Genomic DNA, 6,543 nt, shown 5'->3' with positions numbered 1-6,543 from the left:
TATCTCTTCAGTTTGGAAATTAGCATTCTTTCTCCTCCGCTGGGGCAGTTTTTATTAGTGCTGCAGAGCTACCAGACTAAACAGCATATTTTACCTATGCTAGCAAGCTACTAATAATTCAAAGCGGCACATTTCACCTAAATCCAAATGGATTTCTACCCTGTTAAATTTTCACTCTGTTTCATTCCCCCCTTTCCAAAAAAATAAGTGAATTCTCTTACTTAATGTAAATTCTTATGTTAATACATGTTTTTTAATGCTTTATTATGTACATTTGATTTACTAGTTACAATAAAATCGTTGTTATCGATGTTTTACAATAGCACAAGGAGTTTTAAAGTATATACAGCCTTTACTAGTATATACAAGTACAGTTTTCTGATCAGCGACTGGATGAATCTTTGTTTAGTGTTAAGACACACATTTTGATTATTAATAGTACTGCTTTTACAAGTGAATTTTAGTTGTTTCTTAGTAGCACAAGATTTTAAGTTTACTGTTTGCCACTTTTCATTTACTTTTCATTTACTTTTCATTTACTTTTCATTTACTTTTCATGACTACACTTTATGTTCTGAGGGGTAGAGTACTATTTTTTATGATTTAATCTTAGTGTGATGATGGGGTGGATAATATAAATAGTGGCATTGCGTATAGTAAGTATAAAGGTAGTGGTCATATTAGAAGTAGGATTATAGGTAAAATTTATTATAGTTCACTAGGATTGAAACTTTCTTTTAGTATCAATCACATTATTTTAGACAATCTTTTGAATTTTAGTTGGAAAATTACTTTCACCCCCTTCCCGTATGATTAAAGCTGCTGTTGCTTGTATCTATAACTGTGCTTGTATAAAACTGAAAGCTAAAGACACGTTATTTTGAACTGTATTAAGCGCTTTTATTATTAACTTGTGGTTTTGGTCTCTGGCTTTTTAGGGATAACTGTAGGGGTTGTTTTAAGTTTGCTAGTTTACCTGCTGCAGTGGCTAGTTCTCTCATAGATCTAGTATATTCATTAAAATGTGGGACTAAGGCTATTCAGCATTGTTTTGGCTAGAGGTACTTCAGGACTTCAATTACAATTATACACAAAACAATTCTATAAGTAAAATTACAAACTATGCCCCCCCCTCCCCCCCACAATACACTTATTTTGCCTGAAAAAGTTTTAGTTTTAGTTTATTGCTTCTTGGTGTTAATTTTTAAGGGGCTTATGCGGTTTGCTTTATTTGAGTGTGGTGGATTTGCCCAGGGATTTGCAAAACAGGGATTTGCCCAGTTCACCCCCAGAAATGCTAGCGGGCCCCCTCGACACGACAAATTACCTTCTAGCCAGCAACCAAAACTCTTCAGTGCTTGCAAGCAAACTTATAGGCTCTTGTTGCACACAGGGTGTCCCCTGTGACTTACCAACTGCCCCCTCAACCACACATATGTATGACTTACAGACTAATTTCTATATAAACATACCCTTTGTCTGTAATGCCAGCAGTCTTGTCTGCCCCTGTGATGAGCAGACAGGGAGCGGAGGTTTCTTCAGGAATAAGTATCCTGGTGGCGCCTAGAGGCAGCCACAGCCCTACCTGGTCTCGCAATGAACAGAGAAGTCCTGCCGCAGTTGCCAAAATAATACAAGGACAGACAAATCTTCAACAAATTAAAGTTTAAAAGGGGCATGTTTATTCAGCGTGCTCGGCAAATGGGAGGTAGTCCTCCAAAGGCATGTGTGAATTTCCAAAACTGTAGCTTCTCCATATATCTACAAAAGTTCTATATATTCATAAAGACATCTGAGACTCCTATACATATGCATCACCGGCTCCCGCTGTCCGAGATTGAGAAACAGAATGTTTTCTACTGCCATCTGTGTAGCAGTTGTCTTCTGGGCAGTTTTCCTTATCTCCTATTAATGAGCCCATCAATGTCTCACCACATGACTCAGAGATAACTCCCTCCAAAAGCCATTTCTGTTTAACAGGTGATTAAGGACCCACCACATGACTCAGAATGACATCAGCCCATTCTGAGATGCTCTGCCCAGTGGGGAGGAGCTAAGCATTCCCACCTAGATATATTCTGAAATTTTCAGACAGGCAGGAAGCCTTCCCACAGGTTTCCAAGACGACACAGCTGGGATTTCCACTGGACAACTACACCTTTTCTACAGGACCACTGCTCCAACAGAAACCACATCTGCCACTCCAAGAGGACTGCAGCCACTCCAATTTGGACTTCTACCAACACACTGGCCAAAGGGGTGTCAGGTTGTATTCTGACTTTGTCAGTGGTCTTCCTTTTGTATTATTGCATGTATTTTGTTTCTTTCCCCTTTTCCCAATAAAATTGTATTTCTGACTTGGAGTCTCTCACTGGTTTTGCTTTCAAACCAGAACACCCACTTTGTATTATAATTAGCTGAATGTTCATTCCAGCTGCGCAGTCCTCTTCTTTAATTGGGTCAGTGGGCTCTGAAATGGGTCAGTGGGCTTCCGAAGATGAAGTAAGAGGTCTTCCTTGTGGTAAACTCTTCATCTTTATCTGGTTGTCAGGGCTTCTTCACCTGTTGGTCATGGTCCAAACCCCCCCTCCTGGGCCTAATTATTCTTAGAAGCCAGGTATATTTATGGTTCCTACCCTTTTACAATACTTCATATATACTTCATATATTTCCTGTCATTTCTAAGAACATAACTAAGTCAAATACATTATACATTGTCTTCGCTTCAATTATCCCCATCTGGTAACAATTAATCTCCTTGTTAAACTCTTAATCAAAATATATGGCCTTCATCTTACTAGCTACATTTCTAACTTAACTCCTTGGTTCATTCTTTCTGATCATATGTTGGGGCAAAGTCTGACAAATCATTTTCCCTCTGTGGCACTTATGTTAAGATGTCTTTTTTTGCAGCCCCTTTTACTATTTCATCAGCAAAATGAAATGCGTGCTCCACTCTCCCCGTGCTAGCCCCTTCCTGCCGCCACCCGCAGCCGCTTCCGTTTCTATCCAAAACAAAACTCAGCTGGCAAAGTAACTGAAGAACTGGAGAAGGCAGCAGCTAAGAATTGCTGCATTCAACCAGCAGCCAAGAATTGATGCATCCAACAGTTGCTACCAACTCACTCTAAGTTTGTTCTGTGAACATCGACGATAGGCATCCCATGCCATGTTACTGGAACAGGATAATGTTATTTTGAGAACATTTGCTGTCAATCCTGGTATGTCTGTTTTCTGACACTAACTGATAATATATCTGACTGCTTACAGAGCACTGAAGAGGCCTATTCCAGCAGACCAGATCTGAAGGACTTGCCTCCAGAAGGTCCAGACTGGGAATTGTATACAGATGAAAGCAGCTTCCTGTGAGATGGCAGAGGACAGGTTATGCAGTGACAACCACAAACCTAATTCATATTTCAAAGGTTGGAAAAAAGGTCTCATCTCACTCACCCCTGTGGCACTAATAATTCTTACAGTATCTTGACTCCGTTTCCCTTCTAAGGTGTTCATTAAAACAGGACTCTGCTTATAGGTGCGCGCCCCACTCCACCCGTGCTGGCCCCTTCCTGCCACCCGCAGCCACTTCCATTTCTATCCGAAACAAAACTCATTACTATGGAAACCGTGACAGTTCCGTCCATTGCGGCAGCTGTGTTCCCGCCCACAAGGGTTCCGAGGGGCACAGCCCCGCCTCTGCTTCTGTCCCCAGCCACGGCACCAGAAGCAGCGCCACCCACGGGGATTACGTCACCCCCTGCAGGTCTTGCACTCCTAGCCCCATCAGGGACCGTGTGGGTGGGCCAGGCTGTGTCCGCGCAGTGGTGGCCCATCCGGTGGCCCCGGACCGGGTCCCGGTGCTGGTGTTATTCCTTCCTGCCATATCTCACAACCATTGCCAGGGCGACGGTAGGGGCCACCTCATCCGCCGCTCTCAGGGGCGCTTCTGTCAGGGGGGGTGTGGCTTCCTAGCTCAAGGCGCCATCCCATGACTTCAGCCATGGCTCCAGGAGCTGCTTGCCCCCCTGAAATCCTGAAAAAATCTCAAAAAATAAATCTTTCCTCTCTCACAGCAGAAGCTGGGCCCTCCTCCAAACTGGCCCACTTCAACTTGCTGAGGTCCAGGACCTCTCTTTCCATAGATGGAATACCGCCCATGCTCACTACAATAAAGAAGGTCGGCACCCCTCCCCCTTTTTCCACATTGATGCGCACCGTGCCAACCCTGACTGCTCCAAAGAACCTGTCCCATTTACACCTAGGCATCCTTAAGCGAATAGAACAGTCAAAACCCGCGCGTGCTAGAAACTAAAACTTTTGGAAAATCATTTGCTCCTCTCCACTAATAAACAACCTCAGCCAATGGCACACACACATACACACACATGCTCCACCTCCCCCCCCCCCCCGCCCAGCTGAGCTAGGGCAGTCTTCGAAAAGCAGCAAAAGGAAAAAACTCTTGAGAAATCACTCCAAAAGCAAGTCCCCCTCTACACCATGGCGGGCCAGAGTAAGTGACCTAACAAACCTTACAAAAACTGTGTCAGGAAAATTAATCCACAAAAAACCGAGGTTTATATCCAAAAAGGAGACAGAGAAGTCCTGTACCTTTATTCAAATAAAGGGAGAGGCCATGAGGCATTTCCCCTGGGGTCTCTCAAATTTTTGGAGGACAAAGAACCCTTTTTATCTTAATTTCCCTCCCTCTTTCCCCTTTGGTTGAGGTACTTGAGAGGTACAGACTTTCTGAAATGCCTAACACCTAAGATCCCCTTCTAATGTATACTCCCCCCCCCCTTTTTTTCTTTTCCTTGTGTGTCTGTTCTTTTTCTCTAAATCCAGAGATTTAGTACAGCCTTGGAGGAGTAATAGTGTGTGTCAATTAGTGGAATTCCTATGGAATTAATAGTTCTCCCCATTGCTTCTTTCACCTCTCCATATCTGGCCTTATCTACTATCAGGCCCACAGTTTGTTTATAAAGACACCGCCTCATTCCTTTCAATCCCTCCTCTTTTATTTTCTCAAGAATTGTCTTTACAAACCTTAGTCATTATTGACTTAACTTTCTGTTCCTGGGTCCTTTTTGGTTTTGTAATTATTTGCAGTGACATTTTCTGTCCTTTTGTAGCCATTTCTGTATCTGTAGGCATGGCTATTACCTGCATCCCCTTGATCACATGTTGAATAAATTGCACTAAGCAAGGTGTTATAGATGCATATTATATGATTGACTTTTTGCAAATATTAAAATGAATACTATATGTGTTATGTTGGAAAGTTATGCTGTATTAATATTTTTTAAGTAGTGTGGTAAATATAGTTTTTAGGCTAAAGCATAATATTAAAATAGAAGCTATGTGATATAAGATACTTTTTGTAACTAGTGCAAGAAATGGAAAATATAATCAAGAAATTCTTCGCATTATCCTATTTGGATAGAGAGAACAGCAACAAGACACCAAGATTTCAAGAAAAGAATTATTGCCTCCTTATTGGGAACGCTCAGACTTCGAAGCACCAAGAAGGTTGATTTACAAGATGAGGGGGGAAGCTAAAATTAAACAGAAGCACTCTTAATTTGAAAGGAATGTTTGAATTATGTATGAGATATATGAATATGCAATAGGCTATTGCTTTTAAGGGTTAATCCTTTGTTAGCAAAACGTGCTTTTGTGGCAGAGTGCAAAAGCACCCAGACATCTGTAATTCTTTGCTTTTCATTGTCTTTTATTGTCCTAACTTTGATTGTCCAAATTCGTATTGTCCTAATTTTTATTACTATTTTATTACTATTAAATTTCTAAAATTTTAACACAAGTGATTGGCATTTTTCACACAAGGGATCATACACAGTAAAAAGATTAGAGTTGTTACAGAACATAAGAGGGAAAAAAGCATTTGTTTAACCCATAGTCCACGAGGTAACCACGAAAACATGTCCTATTCCCACCCTTTCCATGTTTGGACCAGTACATGAGCTAACTTTCTTATTCCCTTTGTTATTTTTTTCACCACTTTTTCATTGTCATCTATTTTCAAACAGCATTTTGAGTAATTTAATTTTCTACACATTCCTCCTTCTTCTGCTAATAGATAATCTAATACCGTCCGAAGTTGAAATATTGCATTTCTCATCTGAGTGGATTGGTCAGCAAGAAGGTCAAGAGCTGTAACTATCTGGTTGGTTATTATTTCAAAGACAGCTTGTAACCTAATTATCTGATTTAAATTATAAATAGGTTCTCTGGCACCTGATATTAGTTCATTAGGATTCTAAGTGGCTGGTCTGTAGTGTTGTATGATTCGCTCGGGCAGCCATTCATCTTTTCCCCACTTTTGGGTGCTCCCTCCTGTGAGTGACCGCGACACAGATCCAGACCGGCAGGGAATCTGAATTGCTTATTCAAAAGAAACGAGCTGGTTTTATATACTTTTTCAAGGCACAGTATTTCCTTATATGGTAATTCACACTATGTGACCTATCCCATGTTGCCATGTTAGCAACATGTGTTCTAAATGTCCTTCTATGTGGTGATCATGCA

The sequence above is a fragment of the Vidua macroura genome (assembly GCF_024509145.1).
Source record: "Vidua macroura isolate BioBank_ID:100142 chromosome W unlocalized genomic scaffold, ASM2450914v1 whyW_random_scaffold_30, whole genome shotgun sequence".
NCBI classification, from domain to species: Eukaryota; Metazoa; Chordata; class Aves; order Passeriformes; family Viduidae; genus Vidua; species Vidua macroura.
The sequence above is the reverse complement of the archived record's forward strand: the minus strand, read 5'-3'. Positions refer to the sequence as shown.